The 19,284-nt window shown below is 38.8% G+C and overlaps 1 long non-coding RNA gene across 1 annotated transcript; it reads right to left on the bottom strand.

Annotated features, from left to right (window-relative positions):
* Nucleotides 1-2,130: 2,130 nt before the first annotated feature.
* LOC140000772 (uncharacterized) lies at nt 2,131-4,411 on the bottom strand. The gene is made up of 2 exons (XR_011805970.1): nt 3,997-4,411; nt 2,131-3,534 (listed from the first exon to the last, which is right to left on the bottom strand). It is a non-coding gene; the product is annotated as an uncharacterized lncRNA (long non-coding RNA).
* Nucleotides 4,412-19,284: the final 14,873 nt, after the last annotated feature.

Genomic DNA, 19,284 nt, shown 5'->3' with positions numbered 1-19,284 from the left:
CACTGTATTTTTTATTATCATTATTTAATATGAAGTCTAGAGTCATGCAATGGACTTCAGAAATACAACATTTTTTCCTGTCGTCTGAGGTGTGTTAATAGTTGCTGTGCCCTGTCTCTGGAGGATTGCTGTACAAGCTTAATACAGACAAGATAATGTCAAAGTCAGAAGTGAGTGACTTTGTAGAAACTTTGGGTAATGTTGCCTTCCATAAACAGATAGAGAAAAATTGACAGAGATTTATGTGGCCCACTTGTGCACCACATAACAAGCAACGTAACTTTTAAAAAGTGATTTAACTTTTGGCTAAACCTATCGATCAACCAAGTGTATCAATGCTATGAAAGCTATGAAACATCCTAATACTAAACTGGTACCTGAGCTTCTTCTCATTTGGGGTGAAAATGCTGAGCTGTAGCTCTAATACAATTACCTGGTGTTAAGAAAAACAGAACAAAACAACAACAACAACAACAACAACAAAACACTGTTGGGGAGATTAAAAAATAATATAAAAGTTAGTGGGATGTCACATAGTCAGCAGACAGTATAAAAACACTTCCGGTAAAAGTCTTTATTTTTAAATACTAAATGCCCTTGTTACAGAGTGATACTGATTTTAATAACATTTCCTTATGAAGTTTTTAACACCCTCCTGGTGTTTGATAATTTGATGATATACATAATTATCACAGCAATTAAGAAACATGCTACTCATTTTAATGTCCTAAGTTAGGCAAAGCTGTAGGAGGGGAGGCTGTAGGGGTGGTCTTTGTGAGCAGAGCCCAGCAGCTGCCCCATGTCAGAGCAGAGCCAGCTCCAGCCAGCTCCAAAAGGGACCCGCTGCTGGCCAGACCTGAGCTAGGGAGCAATGCTGGTTGGGCTTCTGGGGAGAGCAGATTTAAGAAAGAAAAAAAAAATACCGCACAACAGCAGCCGGGAGAGTGGAGTGAGAAAATGTGAGAACCAGCCCCCTGCCAATCCTGTGCAAAAGTAGGGCAGGAGGTGTGCCAAGCACAAGAGGAGAAGTTCCCCATGATAGACCCATGATGGTGCACTGGAAGAGTGTGAGGATTGGCAGAGAAGAAGCATTATGAAATGACAACTCACATTATCTTCTCGTGCATGGTGTTGGGAGAGAAGACCTTCCTGTCCTTATCTCTAACCATGATCTTTTCCATCCTATCTTTTCTCTCCTATCCTGTTAAGAAGGGGGAAAGGGAGAGAGCAGCTGGGTGTGCATATGACAACTAGCCAAAGTCAGCCTAAAACACTGTCTCATTTAGACTTGTCTGTTCTTATTCTTACTAGCATCAGTGGAGCTACAGTGCTACCAGCATGATAAAAAATTACCTATGGTGATCAAACATTTGAAATACAAATTCGCTTAAAAAACAGAAGGAGCTAAGCTACAAGAACATTCATTTGCTGAAGACAGTTTGAAGCTAGAAGTTCAGTTTTAAAATGTGTGTTACCATAAAGGTGGTTATTGCAACACACAATATTAGTGAAGAGAAGTTATTGTGTCAGCCTTATCATAGATAAGAGGTTAAACCAATCTTCTGAGGGGTAGAAGTGGGAACAGCCTTAGTTAAGATTCAAAATACTGAGAAAAGTTACTCTTAATTCATTTTCCTGATGTAAAATCACTTTTTGTCATGAACGGATGCCTAAAATAATTTTATAAGACTGTCCTGGAACTAGCAAGATTATGAATAGCCTTTCACAGTGAAAAAGGGGGGTGCAACATGGTTGTGCGTTAATTTCTGAGCCATCAGGCTGACCAATCCTGTGAAGCAAAGAAGCATAGATGATAAATGTGAGCATACAGACCTGAAGCAAAACTGATCTCTGTCACTGGGACAAAAAAAAAAAAGGAGCCTTACAGATCAGCTGACCACCAGTTGCCATCTGCTGCTATTGTTTTCCAGTAGAAGAAATAATAATTATTATAAGAAATCCTTAGAAAGAGAAGTCAAACTGTAAATATACTTTGACAGTGTAAACAAGTTCCTAAACTCATCTGAATCTTCTCCTCATTTAGAAGCTTTAAAATTGCTCTTCTCTGACTTGCATTCAGGAGGGCCACCTTCTGTGCTGCTTGTCCAAAAGCAAGATATGTTACACACACACGGATCAGTATTTTATTCAAAATACATGTCCAGGAAGGAAGGAAGGGAGGGAGGAAAGGAGGAAGGAAGGAAGGAAGAAAGAAAGGAAGACTACTATTACAGTTGTTCTGTCTTATCACATTGTTTATACACAAGGGTTGCTAACAAGGTAAGTAGTTTTCTATACAACTCTTTAGTTACTAAGCCATAACAATTATATTTTATGATTTCATAACCAGTTGTGGTAGATTAGAATTTGTTTTACCTTCTTTCAGAAAGGTAAGTTCCTTCTCCTGAAAGGAAAAAAATAATTGACTCTGTAGCAAGATAACATCTACTAAGTTACTCCTAAAATCTGTCATTAGGATTTTTTGGACTGTAATCCTTCACTTTTTAAATTTTTGTTTGGGTTTCCTTGTACGTATTGTCTCAGCAGAGGTAAAACTTGGAATATAACACAGCCAGAAGCAGAAGATATGCTGTCCTTTTTTTTGGAGATATGATCCTTTGTTTCTGGTTTGTCCTCTTCTGTCGTTGCCCAGGAGAGTTTCTCACTATCCCACTGCCATCAGTGATCTGAAAATCCCAGGAACTCCTTTCCATCATGAGCCAAAGTGAGCAGTTAGTTTTCCCCTGGGTTACAGAAGGGTACCCCTTTGATTGTAACCAGTAAAGAACTTACTATTTTCCAAGACCAATCTTGCTTCCTTGGGCTTGTTTTCTTTCTTTCTTTCTTTCTGCGCCACCTCCCCCCCCCTTCCCCCCCCCCCCCCCCTTCACCTCTCTTTTTACCATATATTTAATATAATGATTCTGATTTATTTATTTCTTTTGTGATGGTTCAACTCAGGAACTCATCTGTTTTGTTGGATACAAGAGCCATCCTTATCTAAGTCCTGCAACACAGAAGTTAAATCCAAAAGCACAGTTATTATAGGGCTGCCAGTGTTTTTTGTTTGTTTGTTTGTTTGTTTGTTTGTTTTGTTTTTCTTCCTGCTTTTTAAAACTCACAGAGGGCAAAGAGATACCTGACAAAAAACATCAAGTCATAATGGAAAATGCATTAAAGGTAGTGAGGTGAGAATTTAATTAAAGTATCATCCCACAGATGAAAAGTAACTAGCCTGCTGAGCAACATGCTGAAATTAAACTCCTATTCACTTTGGCTGAAGGTAGACTACCACAATGCTCTTCTAGCCGGGTCTTTATACCAGTACATAAGAGCTCAGTTGTTCATTTAGTGCCACGTTGTTGCTGTGATCTTAGTCACATGATGAGGTTTTCAGCAGGCTGTGCACATTCCTTTAAACTGTTGCATAATAGAAAGCAGTTGCTGAGCATGCTGCTGAATGCTTTACTGTTCTTCTTTTAGCCTTTCTTCATTGCAGAGAGAGTCCTCCCGCAGAGAAACTGGAGATGAAGCCTTACAGGAAACATGCAGATATAGCAATTAGCACAGAGAATGATATTGTACCTTGCTACCCAGTCATTCTCCATCCAGTTGCCATAAGACCTAGAGAACTCCAACTCTGGACCGCAGGCTTTTTTAGCTTTCAAAATTGTCCAAAGGGAGAAAAAAAAAAAAAAAAAAAAAAAAAAAAAAGACTCAGAATACCTAGAAAAAGAACTCCACAAAGTTATCCCTAATGGTCAAGTGGAAAATACATAATTTCAGATGGAAAATTCTTTTGCCTTATAGTGATTACCAGGACACATGGGGGGTTTACCAGGACCCACAGGGGATTTTCCAGACACATACAAGATTGCAGTCTCTTCCTTTCCTTGCTAGCAGTGCTCAGTGGTGCACATCACATGCTATAGAGAGGAAATTACTGTACAGCCAGCTCCCCTACCCCCAGTCCCACTCAAACACACAGGGACTTACAGCTTTGCTAAGAGAGGGCCCTTCCAAATCCCGGCAAGTAGAGTAGGCAACACAATGAGGAGATGGCTGCCTTCCTTGGAGTTCATTGTCTGAGCTTTATCCAGCTGAGAGAGAGAGAGAGGATTCTTCCTGTTGGATTACAGGACGGGGACCACTCTGTGTCTTCAGAAGGGCACAGGCACAGGTCAGGTTGTTAGACTTAGATGATCCCTCCTCCTCCTCTGCTGTCTCTCAGCAGAAGGACATCACTTTCCCAGGTTCACAGGCTGAGTGAGGGGGGCTGGGGAAGATTTGATACAGTAAGCACAAGCTCACTAGTCCTATATACTATTTTTAAAATCCAGGACAGAGCAGTTATTCTAAAGGCTCTCTGTGGGTGTGCTGGAATATGAATCTGTAATCTGTGACTCTGTCATCTAAGCTGCTTTATCAGTATATTCTGACCTTGTTTTCTGTCTAATGACAATTCCTGTAGGTCAGTCACCTCTGAAGAGGCTTAGAAGGAGCCCAACTGGTGTCTTGGTGTTGCATAACGGTGGTGTAGATACGACTGTCTCCCGTCTGCTGTCTGTGTGGAAACCTGTGATCAGGGACATGTTTCTGCAGAAAGCGCTTACATTCCAGGAGCTTTTTTCTGTTGCCTTATGCTTCTCATTCCAGAATAAGGCTGAAGCAAAGTCTGCAGAAAATTTAAGGTGTTTGGAGTGGCATTTGCACAAGAACTAACATCCGTAGGTGAGGTGGGGTTTAGAACTGATGTCTTTTGTTGCACAGTCAGCCTCTACTCCAGTCTGAGATGTCTCTCATGTCCAAGGAAAGATCTGTAGACATGTCTTGATCTGTTTATCTCCTGACAAGGGAAAACACCCAAGTTTCATCTTGCAATGCTTCCACTCATTATATCTTCAGAGGGCTGTGCCTGCCCTTGCAGTAATAAAGGAGTTTTAGTAACAATAATAAAATCTGATTCTGCATGGATAAATTGGGATGTTTAAATGTATGTGTTCAGTACAGCAGTAGAAGTAAAAAAAATTGTTAGCTTCCTACAAAATAAACATATTTTTGGTTCAGTTCTTAATGTGAGAGTTTCATAATAAATTAAAGTTGAAATAAAGCTGTAGTGAAAATAAATAAAAATATGAAGTTTCATATTTATACAACAATTCCATCCTCAATGTCCTCAAAACATAACTAAGAAGTTGAAGAGAAAAAAAAAAGTTTGGTATTTGATTTGATTTAAAAATGTTGCCCAGAACTAACAGTCAGTTAATTGTTCTAAGTTCCCTGGAGTATTTAGATAATAGTGGTTTTGTATCATCTTGGTATGCAGTGTTCAAGAAAGAGGAAAAACATTTTGCAGTAAGATCTGTGCCCAAAACACATACAAAAAGGATCTGAATGGAATCTTTAGTTATATATACAGCTGTACCACCTCATTTGGAAAAAAAGTTTACCCTTAGTTTACAGAACTCTTTTGTTTCCCAGACATTCTCTTCTGCCCTGTTTTTAGCTTTGTACTTTCTGAAGGTCTTACGAAGTTCATGATTTAGAAATAAAAGATAACAAAAATGAATATGCATTTTTGCATATATAGATGCAATTTAATGCATCTATTAGTTTAGTGTGTCTGTACATGATTTAATAGATGAAAGAAAATCCAGTCTCTGGAGAAGTCACTTTTAAGATAAAATTTCTCAGAAAGACATTCCCATATAACTTGAGGTCTTCTCAAGCATTACTTTCTCTACAGTGTATTTCATTCACTTTTCTGTTTAATAAGCAGTAAGAAATGTTTTGCTAAATGCAAGCATTTACCTTTTCAGTGTCTGATCCTATCCTGTCTAACCTGATCTGAGAATAGATCCCTGTTCTCATTTTCTTGAGTAAGCTTTGCTTCTATGGCAAGTCGTAATTTGTGAACCCGTATACCAGAATGGTTGAATTTGGGAGTGAAATATAAAAATTTCTTGGTAGCTTCATTGAAAATCTTTGAATAACATAAAGAAGAGATATAAGCACATCTGGGACCAGTGCCAGGGGTTTCCATGACAGATGCTGTGCAAGTCTGAAGTTGCCCAAATAAGGATTATTTCTGCATGTTGCGTCCACAGATTGGACTTAATCTTTGAAGACTTTGTAGCAAATGGTTTAATGTTACTTGACAAACAGTTGGTCTTAAGTTAATAGGAAAAATGGAAATTAGAATTGAAAGGGATCAAATTAGCAAGTTAAGTTATAGGAAAAATTATGAAATATTATATGGGCACAAAACAGCAACAAAAACAACCAACCAACTAAACAAACAAACCCAAGAAGAATATGCAGTCTTAGTACCTTTGTAGTCTCCTATGGTTAGGCTAATGAAGCATGCAGACAGAATGGTAGAAATGTATGATTTTGTGAATGGTAGAATTGTATGATTCTGGTTTTGACATAGTATTAACTTTAAATGAACCGTGTTTTAAATATAGGTTTATTTTTCATGTGCACAGGAATTATCAGCATTTTCTTCTGAAGCCTGTCTTTTTCCTAAAAGGTCCTGGATTTACTATTCTGGAATAGCTGTCATCACGGAGAAATGAAATGAGTATTATAAGGATGTGTTTGTAGTAGTTGTTATTGTTTTGTTATTTCTTACTACTGTGAGGCAGTTTGGAATCTTTAATGTGTACTTAATTAATCATCAAGAAAATATGAAAAATGGCACCTTTGTACAAAATTTATCTAATCTCTTTCATTTATTGTCTAAGACATACCTCAAGATGACAAAGATCATAAATAGTCAAAAGAAACAACTAAAGGCATGGAGTCCAAGAACATAAGTTAAAGTCGATTGAACTCCTAACTGGACAACTTTTTCTAGCAGTAAAGTGAACTTTAATTTGTTCTTTGCCAGGTCTTTTACTGTTTATTCTTATTAGTCTTACAGAGATAATACAGTCAAGAGGAGCTGAGTTTAATTTCACTGCTGCCTATGTACGTGTGCTGTTAAGTCCAGGGATCTTTATGGTGACAGCTGGTGAGTGACCATGCTTTCTTTGTTCTGCTTACTAACTCTGTGTGCATTCTTGTTTGGTATTTATTACTGAAGCCATTCAGACAAAAAATGTGGCTTTACTTGGCCGTTGTTGGTCTGGCTTAAGGAGGAGTGGAAAAGAAACATAAGAGAACACTGGAAAAGAGGGTGAGCAGCTGAACTCATGCAAGCAAAGTTAGCAGGGGGAGCTCAAAAGACATGAAAGAAAAAAGACTGGCTTTTAAGTTTCCATATTCAGTGGAAGATGTTCTGTAAGAAAAGTGCAGTCAATCCTGATATTGATATTTGATTTCAACTCTTTAAACCTTCTTATGGTCACAAAGAGGTTTACTGATGGAAAATACAGTATTCTGGGGATATTTTTGTGGAGTGGTAAAACAAATTGAATGTAATTACAAAAACAATGTTAGAACCAAGACAAATGGAAAAGGAATAATTTGAAATGAATTTTAAAGTTCTTCCACAAACAGCAGAAATCTCTCACTTGACATACAGAAGACCTATTCTAAAGAGCTATTACAACACATTTGAATTATATTTATTAACCATTAATACATCTTTAACAGGACATCTCTCCAATTCAAACTCAAAAACTAGATGCTTAAGGACTATGTGCTTGTAATTTAACAACTCATTTTGCAACCATATTTCTTCCGTATTGATTCTCAATGCACAAAATTATCTAGTATTAAATACTTAACTACAGTTAACTTTACTCAGATGAATACATTTCCAAGCAGTTTATTCACTTAAGTTGAAGTTCAGCTAGTACTTTAGATTGAGGTAAGCCAGTCCTACTATGAAATGAATCCCTCTGATGTTCAGCTACTGTGGAATAATTGCCAGAGATGACTTAGAAATTCAACTTATATTCACATTTTTTAAAAAAGGTACAGCATTGAAGACACTTCCAGGGTAGAGTGTAGCTGCATTCCATAGAAGTCCCCTAGGCCTCCAACCTTAGATGTTGACTACACCAGGGTAACTTAGTGTGCTGAAGCTAAGAGGAAATGTATGGAGAGTGGAGTGGAGTGGAGACACCATGGCCAGGCTCTGTGATCAGAGAGCCTGTACTTGAAAGTACATAGGAAGCAATAAGCTGAATATTTTCATCAGTAATCATGATAGTTCAGTACACTGAATGCGACCCGACTTATAACGATTAATTGGGTACCACTCCCAATTACTTCAACCTTAAACGCAACAGCTACACACCACTTGCACCCACTCCCTGGTCCCAGTATAATTGTTTGTGTGGCTGGAACAATAACTAGATCAGGGAACTTGTGTAGAAGAATAAATAAGTATTTAGCTCATTTCTTACTCCCATCTAGCTCCACAATTTACTTTACTGCACTACTCACTACTATTATTTACTCATTACTATTTGTGCAGGAGCAAGAATCAACAAGCATTAGTAGGATGCCTATTTTTTGACATTGCAAGACAACTGTAGCAGCAGTTCAGCTTTGGCATTTACCTTCCATCTCTCTACTGAAGGCTTCTTGGTGCACTGATATTCAGAATAGAGTTTGCAAAAGTAGAAAAACAATGTGCTTCCACTGCTTCAACATGAAGTACAGCAGCTTATTTGAACTTACTGTCATTGATAATATAATTCAATTTCCCAGACTTTCCACAGAAACATATGTTCTTCCTTCTATGCTACATAGGGATTGACCTCTAGTAAAGAAATGAAACAGACAGTTGAGGAGCGGAACATTTTTAAACTTCTATATGTTTTTATCAGTATCTAAAAGGCAGGAAAACCGAAATAATTATGAAAGGATCCTAGTGCAAACCTAATGAAGAAGACATGTTTTGTAATATCTTATTAATGTCATAATAATGGCATAACACCATAATGTCAGAACAACTTCAATGTCTCCATGCTAACACATTTATCACAGGGCATGAACATGAGAGATGGACACACACCTGCAGGGCTATGACTTTACTGGCATTATGGAGATGTGGTGGGATGGCTTCCATGACTGGGGTGTTAGAATGGTAGGATACAGGCTCATCAAGAAGAGCAGGCAGGAGAGTTGAGACAGAGGCATTGCCTCTATGTTAGTGAGCAGCTGGAGTGCATGGAGCTCTGCTTGGGGATGGGTGAGGAGCTGACTGAGAACTTAAGGGTCAGGATTACAAGGATGGCAGGGACAGTGGACATTATCCTGAGGGTCTGCTACAGTCCACGTGATCAGAAAGATCAAGCACACGAGGCCCTCAATAGACACATAGAACCAGGCTCATATTCACAAGCCCTGGTTCTCATGGAGGATTTGAACCACCCTGATATCTGTCGAAGGGACATTGGACATCAGGGCATTGGAAATCTATGAAATTCATGGCATGCAATGATGGAAGTTATCTTCCTTCTCCAACTGATAGAAAGACTAATGAGGAGACGTGCTAAAATAGAACACATTCTCACCTACTCTCACCTACAAGGAGGGGTTGGTGGGGAATGTGAAGCTGAAGGGTAGCCTTGGCTGCAGTGACCATGAAACTGTGGAGTTTAGGATTCTGAGGGTGGTGAGGAGGAAGCACAGCAAGCTTGCTGCCCTGGACTTCAGAAGAACAGACTGCCCTTTTCAGGGATCTGCTTGGTAGAGCACAATGGGACAAAGGCCTGGAAGGAAGAGGGACCTAGGAAAGCTGACTAATATTTAAGGATCACCTCTTCCAAGCTCATGAGCAGTGCATCCCAACAAAGAGGATGTTGGGCAAAAATGCCAGGAGACCTGCATGGATGAACAAGGAGCTACTGGCCAAAATTCATACAGAAAAAAGAGGACTACAAAGGGTGAAAGCCAGGACAGATAACCTGGGAGAAATACAGAGAAATTGTCTGAGCAACAATCAGATCGAGAAAGCTAAAGCATTATTAGAATTAAATTTGGCCAGGGACATCAAGGGCAACAAGAAAGGCTTCTATAGGTATGGCAGTGGTAAAAGGAAGATTAAGGACATTGTGAACCCTTTCTGGAAGGAAACAAGAGATGTGGTAAACTGGGATATGAAGGAGGCTGATGTAATCAATGACTTTTTTTTTGCCTCAGTCTTCACCAGAAAGTCCTCCAGCCACATGGCCCAAGCCCCAGAAGGCAAAGGCAGGATTTGGGAGTTTAGTGGGCTTACATGGCAATGTTTTGGTAGCAGGGGGCCATAGGGGTGGTTTCTGTGAGAAGGATACAGAAGCTGCCCCATGTTTGGTAAGGGCCCCACTGCTGATCAGAGCCCAGCCAATAAGCAATGTTGTTTTGCGCCTCTGTGAGAACATAATTAAGACAGGGAAAAAAGCGCTGCGCCACACAGCAGCTGGGAGAGTGAGAGGAGTGAGGAACAGCCTTACAGGTGCCAAGGTCCGTGAAGAAGGAGGGGGAGAGGTACTCCAGGCGCTGGAGCAGAAGTCCCCTGCAGCCTGTGGTGAGGACCATGGTGAAGCAGGATGTACCCTTGCAGCCCATGGAGTACCACGGTGGAGCAGGTGGATCTGCACTGATGGAGGCTGCTGCCTGTGGAAGACTCCTGCTGGAGCAGATTCCAGGCTGGACCTGTAGCCCGTGGAGAGGAGCCCACGTAGGAGCAGGTGACCTGGCAGGAGCTGCTGCCTGTGGGGGACCCAGTTTGGAGCAATTTTCTCCTGAGGGATGGACCCCGTGGTACGGACCCATATCTGCCCATAGCAGTTCTGGAAGAGCTGCTGCCTGTGGGAAGCCCACACTGGATCAGTTCATCAAGGAGTGTATCCCGTGGGTAGGACCCCACAGCACAGGGGACGAGAGTGACCGAGAAGGAGTGGCAGAGAAGAAGCGGTGTAGACTGACCATAAACCCCATTCTCCCGTTCCCCTGCACCACTTGAGGGGAGGAGGTGGAAGAAGGTGGATGTGGGGGGAAGGTGCTTTTGGTTTCTTTCCATTGTTTCTCACTTCCCTAGCTTGTTAGTAATGAGCAATAAATCTTACTATCTCCCTGTGCTGAGTCTGTTTTGCCCATTACAATAATTACTGCGTGATCTGCTCGTCCTTATCTCAAACTTTGAGCCCTTTTCATCTTATTTACTCCCCATTCCTCTTTGAGGAGGGGGAGTGAGAGAGCGTCTGTGGTGGAGCTCGGCTGCCCACTTGAGCAGAACCACAACAGGGAGAATGATGAACTGCCCTCTGTAGGAGAAGATCAGGTTGAGACTATCTAAGGAACCTAAAGGTGCACAGGTCCATTGGACCTAGTAAGATGCATCTGAAGATCCTGAGAGAACTGTCAGATGAAGTTGCTAAGCTACTGTCCATCATATTTATGAAGCTGTGGCAGTCCAGTGAAGTTTCCACTGACTGGAAGGAGGGAAACATGACTCCAAGTTTTAAAAAGCAAAAAAAAAAAAAAGGGGGACCCAGGGAACTACAGGCCAGTCAGTCTCATCTCTGTGCCTGGTAAGATCATGGAGCAAAACCTCCTGGAAACTATGGTAAGGCATGTGGAAGATAAGAAGGTGACTGGGGACAGCCAACACGGCTTTGCTAAGGGCAGATGAAGCCTGATGAATCTATGGTGACCTTCCAAGATAGGATTATAGAGCTGGTGGAAAAGGGAAGAGCAACTGACATAATTTACATGGACTTGTGCCAAGCATTTGACACTGTCCCCCATGATATCCTTGTCTCTAAATTGGATTTGATGGATGGACCACTTGGAAGTTAAGGTATTGGCTGTATGATTGCAGCTCAACAGCTTGACGTCCAAGTGGTACGATTGATGAGTGACATTCGTGAGAGGGGACCAACACCTCTGTCAGTGACATGGACAGTGGGATTGATTGCACCCTCAGCAAGATGATGACACCGAGCTGTGTGATATGGTCAACACGCTGAAGGGAAGGGATGCCATCCAGAGGGACCTGGACAGGTTTGAGAGGTGGGCCTGTGCAAACCTCATGAAGTTCAGCAAGGCCAAGTGCAAGATCCTGCATCTGTGTCAGGGCAATTCCAAGCAGAAATACAGGCTGGGTGGGGAATCGATTCAGAGCATCCCTGAGAACAAGAACCTGAGGATGTTAGTAGATTAGAAGCTCAACATGACCTTGTTATATTTGCTTGCATCCCAGAAATCCAATCATATCCTGGGCTGCACTGAAGTGCAGCCAGTGCAGCAGTGTGGTCAGCAGGTCGAGGGAGGTGATTCTCCCCCTCTATTCTGCTCTTATGAGACACGCTTGGAGTGTTGTGTGCAGTTCTGGGGCCCCAACACAAGAAGGACACGGACCTGTTGAAGTGAGTCCAGAGCAGGGACGTGAGGATGCTCAGAGGGCTGGAGCACCAATCTTATGAAGACAGACTGAGGGCTTTGGGGTTGTTCAGCCTGGAGAAGAGAAGGCTCTGGGGAGACCTTATAGTGGTCCCGGATGAGGAAACTATGCTATATGGTACATTATACAGGTATTAACAGGTATATTCCTGTTGAAGAAAACCACTGCTTACACAGCAAGCTTCTCTGAATTCCATTACAATGTTATGAAAACTACTCATAACAGGCACTGCCACAAATAAAATATAGTGTGGAAGAGATATGAAAATTTAAATAGAAAACAGCAGGGACAATAAAGTGGTCCTAAGTGGACAATAAAGTGCACCTAAGTCTCATTTAAAAGATCATGTCTGTACAATGAATTAGGTACCACCTTATTTTATTATTATTTTTATTTAACATCTCAATTATTCAATAAGAAAGCCATATTTGTCTTTAAGGTTTGAAAAAAAATTAGGAGAGCTTTCTTTTGTAGACCAGGCCACTAATTCAATCTCAGAAGTAAGCAGCAGCTCAGATCTGAGCTCTGAAAGCAAAGAGATGAATATACAGTAATAATCATCCTTTTCAAGATTAATTTGGCAAAACTTTCTCCTTCCCCTGCTTCTACCTCTAAATTTAAGCCAACTAAATGCTGAATGAAAGCACTCACCTTTGCTTCAGTGCTGCGGGAGAAAAGTGTCTGGCATATGTATATTAATATACTTAAAGCCTAGATTTGCACTCAGGCTGCCAAAAAGCAAGCTACATTTAATTACCAACAGTACTGTTTTGGAAAACAAAATGTATAAAGCGTTGTCTGAACATCTCCAAGCTAACACATACAGAAGATAGGTGAGAAAATTGCTGTGATTCACTGACAGTTTGAACAGTGAAATTGAAACTAGTGTAGCTTGACTTTCAGCTGCAGAAAACATTGTAAGTGAAATATTTCTGTTAGTGTCCATGTAGTAGTAGTCTTCAGAGAAGTTAAGTATACATAAGGCCCATGGTGCAGAAGCACTTAAAAGTAGGTGTCAAAACTTTTAGCAGTGAAAAAGAAGCATTTTTAGAATGCTACCAAATTAATTATTCTTTTAGATCAAATATATAATCAGATTTTTATGTAAGAAATAAAAATACAAAATCTCCGAAAGGAAAAAAAAATCAAATCCCCTTCCACAGAACAAAAAAAATAAATAAATAAAAAAAAAAATATGTGGAAACAAAGTTGAATGTTACAGAAAGAAACCCAGACCATCAATCTTTCAGAAGAACAGCAGGCTGCCTTGGAATTTGGTAGCCAAGGGACATAACAGCTGGCTAAGTTATGTAGTGACATATTACATTGTCTGTGTAGAAATAACCCTCAAATAACATACTGTGGGAAAGCGTTGCTACATTTTACATCTTGTCCTTTGCAGTGGTAAACTCATACAATAGGCAATCATTTCATCCCTTTCAGCAAAGGGTGCAGTGCAGAACAGGTGTTGAAGTCCTGAGGACAAACCAAACAAAGTAAGCTCCAATGCAGCCAAGCAGAGAAAATGTTCTGGAAGGAGCTTGCTAATGCATTCTGTAAAAGAGTGATTAGGAATTTATGGAAGAAATGCCCAATCTATTCATTTTTTAGCTGATTTGCTTCTATTCCTTCCCGGGTGTTGACTATTTCCTCCTGAAGCGACTCCTGTCGGCCACCTCAAGACCCTGGTCTGAGAGTTATGTAAATTTGTTAATATGTTGTAATGAATATTCTTGAAGTAATAACTGCATAACTCCATATGTGATTTCTTTATTTTATTTTATAGTTGGGAAAAAAGAGGAACAGGGCAGCCCATGTTGGCTTAATTCTGTTTTGGATTTATTAATTCTCTGCCTATCATATTCCTTTTCCTATCCCACAAGGATAGTTTCTATGTATATGGGTTGAAGAGAGAAATTGCATCCAGTTGGTTGTTGGCCAAGAAAGTTCCTTCATGTAGCCTTTAATTAATGGAAACTTTTTTCAAATTCTGAGTTAATGGAGAAAATACACTGAGGTGTCTAAATACCCTGGTGGGTAACACCAGGAAGGTCATTCTGTCATGCAGACAGTGAGAAGTATCTGGAGAAAAAAAGAGTGGCCATACTAGTCACAAATAAAAAATATTTTATGCCAGTACAACCAGGATTCAAGAGGTTTTCTGCAGTAAATGTCTAAGAGTGGGGATTCTAGTTTGTCTCACACCACAAGAAGTTCTTGCTCACCTTTATATGGCAATAACCCAAAGAATAAACATTATCTATGAGAATGAAACCATTATTATTATTATTTTGCATCATCTCTGCCTGGAAATGTGCCTGTTTTTTTCCTCATTTCTTTTTCATATTCCTTTTCCTGTTGAAAAGTAATGGTTGTCTGAAACAGTTCAGATTTTTCTCTGTAAAAATTCCTAGAAAGATAAAAAGAGAATATTTGTTGGTTTGATACTTTGTAAGTCATAATGCAAAGATGTTAATGTTTTCAATTTTCTATCATAAAATATAAAGTATCAGTTGATTTGGAAATATTCAAATGACACTTTCATTTTCAGAAATATAATATTGGAAGTCCGTGTTTCCAGTAGGTGCATATGCAGAACAGAGTAGCAGAAAATATGATAAGACATCTGAAACATGCTTGCAGCCTTTTATAAACTTTTGAGAATGTAGTAAGCATCATTGACTCTTTTCTTTCTAAGAAGGACGTACATACAAAAATTGAAGAACAGCAAAGAATTGGATTTCATATTACTGATGATATACTTTAAGCAAACTGTAGGACCACAGCTTGAGCTGGTTGTAAGAATTCACTTTGTGAAGGATATTAGACACCTTTACAAACCCCCTAAATCATGAGTCTCATCTTCACATAGTTATACAGTAATACACCAGTCCTGTAAGGGAGGAAATTTGGCACCTTGAACACTAAAATATCATTGCAGCTCTTAGATATTTCCTTTCAATTTTAGAAAACAGCCATCTTTGACTTTCCAAATCCACATAAATGTTGGACAAGTTATTTGTATTAGACACTTTCTCCTTTTTTTTTTTTTTTTTTGACAGTCTCATGCAAATTCCCCCTTGTAACTGGAAACAGATTAATGACAGTGCAATATAGCATTTTAGGAGGAAAACACCATAGAAACTAAAATGGTTATTTGCAGTACTTACATTCATAGGTATTTCAAGCTTTTCCTCACTAAGAAAGAGTTTTCTGTTCTAGTACTCTACATCTCACACCAGTTTTGAAGAACTTTTCTGCAGATACAAAACACTGCCCTTGTGTTCAGCTTTTGAAACTTCAGGTCCAGCTAGACAAAAGCTCTAGTAGTAGGATTCACTGTGTGGTTATGCACTGAAATGAAATCTCTGAATAGAAATTTTTCTGTAGAAAGTCATTAGTTAACACAGCTTGAGCTACCATAGAGAGCTACAGAAGAAGAGAAATAATTTAATTATTTTTACCTTCTACGTATCTCTAGTATACTATGTCAAAATCAATCATCAAGACCCATTGTTCTACTATTACATTATCCCTTTGTAATGATAAATACAGACAAATGTGGCGATCATTATTTTGCAGTAGGGAACTATGTCAGAATTTTTAGTCTGCTGATTGATTTTTAGCCTACTTCTATGATTTTTTTCACCCCATCTCACTTGGTAGCCACTTTACCTTCTCTATTCTCAAAAGGGATTTATTCTAGTATGCATTTTCCTTGCTTAATCCATTCGACAGCATCTTCTATTAAATTCCAGTCTGTCAAGTAAAACAGGCTTCTACTAGTCCTCGAGAAAGACCTGCAACTCTTTTCAAGTTCAGGCTTGAATTACGTGTACTCCTTCCAAAAAGAAATAAGTCTGCATTGAAACTAATAGTAATAATAGAATAATGTACCCATTCTGCAAAGAGTGGATTGTTTAGTAATTTTAAGTCATTCATGATGAATTAATTCCTTTATTGAGCAAAGTCTTAGTAATTAAATCACTAATTAAATATTTTACTAAGTAAATTAAATACTGAGTAATTTAGCTGCTCAATAATGTTGTTACTGGATAATCTGGGAAAGCAAGATAATCTAAGCTAGTAATTTAAGGAACATGTGACCCATTTAAGTTGTTCCCTCCAGCAAACAGTTTATATAGAAATTGTATTGTAGCAGTGATTTTGAAATTATATCCCCAGAAGCCTACATATGCAGGTTGTACACTGAGCTTGCAAATCACATTTTCTTGTGATACCATGAAATTAACCTGAATGACTTCTGCCAAATGAAGAACTTATTATTCAATAATTTGAAAGTCATTGCTGAAATTTCTACATGTGTGCCAGTGCTGATAGAGAAATGATATCTGCCCCATTTTCACTGTCCTTTGTTATCCATTAAAGCCCTTACACAGCTGAGTGAATTCCTTGTTGAACTCGGACCTTAACCAGCAAAAATGAATTTTATTTTAAGGACAGGAATCTAAATGTCATTCTTGTAGGTTCTTCACTAGTCATCCTAATCTAAAGGGTGTACTGATGCTGTTGGAAAAGTGTGAGTCTAAGCCAGATATCAAAATGTGTCCATTGCACACTCATAAAACAAGCATATGTTATAATTTGATGACTTAGCATGGTTCTTGCTTCTCTTGTTCATGTTTCTTGATGGATCAAGTCTTGATGGATTGGTAGTGTTTTGATCCAGCACTCAGATTCAGGGAGATACTAAAATGCATAGAGAAATTCTCAGTAAAAACACTGGCTTTATTTCCATTTTCCTGAAGTCATTCACCTCTTCAGTGAAGTTACCAGGGTCATTTGCATATTTAGCATTATGAGCTCTAACATGAGGATCTGCATGGGACAAAAGGAATATTCTTGCTTTTTGCAACATCACCCCTTCCTTGCCTGGCATAGACGTGTTCCAATAGGATTTCAGTCTGTTCATATTGAGCTCTGTTGGGCTCGTTTTATGAAGTCTGAGAATAGAGAAATGGGAAGACTAGTCTCTTAGCCACAGAAGTTTGCTAAGCATGGGTCTGTTTGCAGATATCTAGGTGGGAGCAATATGGATATACTAGCTCCCTCTGAGTCACCTCTGCAGCTGTTATTGAACAGTCATAGATGGACGTCAGCCAAAAATAGTTCAAGTCCTGTGGGAGTCATGTTGCCAGAGGCTAGGGAAGCAGAAAGGAGCAGTCACTACTGCAACATAGTTCTAGTTCTCAATACCTATATTCTCTCCACTGGTCCTCAAGGGTTTTTCCAAAGAAAATGTTCCCTTTCCTACTGTGTTCTCTGAGCAGCATGCAAATTCTGATGTATGTTTCTCCTGTGATTGTTTCTCTCTTATGTAGAGACCTTTAAATAAAATGTGCATCTTAAAAGCAAAAAATGAAACCCAGTTTTGAAAACATTAACAAATAAGAAAGTACATCTGCAAGAAACTCCATTGTATTTGTCCTGAAACATAATAAGATTCAAATCATGTCCAGTGGACTCAGTGGACTCAGGAAACCTGTCTTCCTTCCTTGAAATAAACCTGAGTATTAGTGCCACACAAAATGAAACACACCCAGCACTTCACACTTTCCTAGTTACTATCAGGCAAACATACACTTCCTCAATGAACCTAATAAATCTATAACTCTATTAAGAGAAAGAAACCAAACATCTAGTTCTACTGATGCTATGAAGGTGGGTGTCCATCTTAATATGGAGTGATGATTTTTTAAATTTTCTTTTCACTTTGGGGATTTTAGTGGGAGTAAACCTATATACACACATACACACACGTGCATGAACACAAAACGGCAATTCAACATATTTCAAAGAAAGAGAAAATGGCTCCACAGGGAATTGAATGTTACTTTTCTCTCTTTTCATCTAAAAATCTGATTTAGTGAATGGAAGCTCAGTTGTTTATATCAACAGAATTGTTTGCCATAGTTGGGTGAAATGAATAAAACTACTGGAAAATTAGGGATTATTTGAGAGCCTGAACTTTCAGTATTGTAATCGGTTTTTCTTTTTACACTGAATTCAATATCAATGAATTTTATTTTATATCAGCATGATGACTTTAATTACTAATCACGGTAAATATTATCAATAGGTCAAACCCTACTCATTTCACCATACTTGTCACACTACACCAGATGGGAATATGGACAGCAAAACAAAATTTATTCATTGTATTGTAAATTATCCAGAGTTGGAAACTTTGAAAATGTGAAAGCTGACTGTCTCTGAAAATTGATCATGCTTACAAATGGTGAAAATTGTATATACTACTATAAATGTGTTGTATTAATATATCTTATTAATATATCTGTGTCAATAGATTTATCTATTACAGATCTATACTTTAATAATAAAAAGGAAATATTTATTATGCTTAATAATAAAGAAAACAGCAACAACAAAAAAGTCAGTTTAATTTCTAAATATGTGGTCACTCTTTAAAAAAAAAGTTTGCAGCAGCCTTTAAAGTAAGACTTTTTTTTTTTTTTTCTTTTCTTGTGGAGGAGCAGGGCTGCAGTGCTTTGCTAGATGATCCATGCCAGAATTTTCATCTAAGGATGCTGAAGAGGTTTTTGCCTGGTCATCAGCTGTTACATCTAAATCAGACAGGACTAATGAATAAGGGCTTTCAGCAACTGGAGCTCAAAGTATGCAGTATTAACAGACTAAAGTGTTGTTTTGTTTTAATACAAGAATTGAATTCTCTTAATGAATGTATGTACAGCTGGCTTATTTGTCCATTTAGCTGAACAGAAACCTTGCTACAGATACAGCTTCTCTGTGTAGTAATGTAATACATGTAATGGCACAATGAAGAAGGTAAAAAATTATTTCAGACTAACATATGCTCACAGCTCTGTAAAATCACAAATCTATTCCTGCAATTTTCACATACTTCTGTAACTTGGAAGTAACAGAAATTACTACAT

The sequence above is a fragment of the Anas platyrhynchos genome, chromosome Z (genome assembly GCF_047663525.1).
Source record: "Anas platyrhynchos isolate ZD024472 breed Pekin duck chromosome Z, IASCAAS_PekinDuck_T2T, whole genome shotgun sequence".
In the NCBI taxonomy this organism is placed as follows: Eukaryota; Metazoa; Chordata; class Aves; order Anseriformes; family Anatidae; genus Anas; species Anas platyrhynchos.
This window is presented reverse-complemented; position numbering and strand designations above follow the sequence as displayed.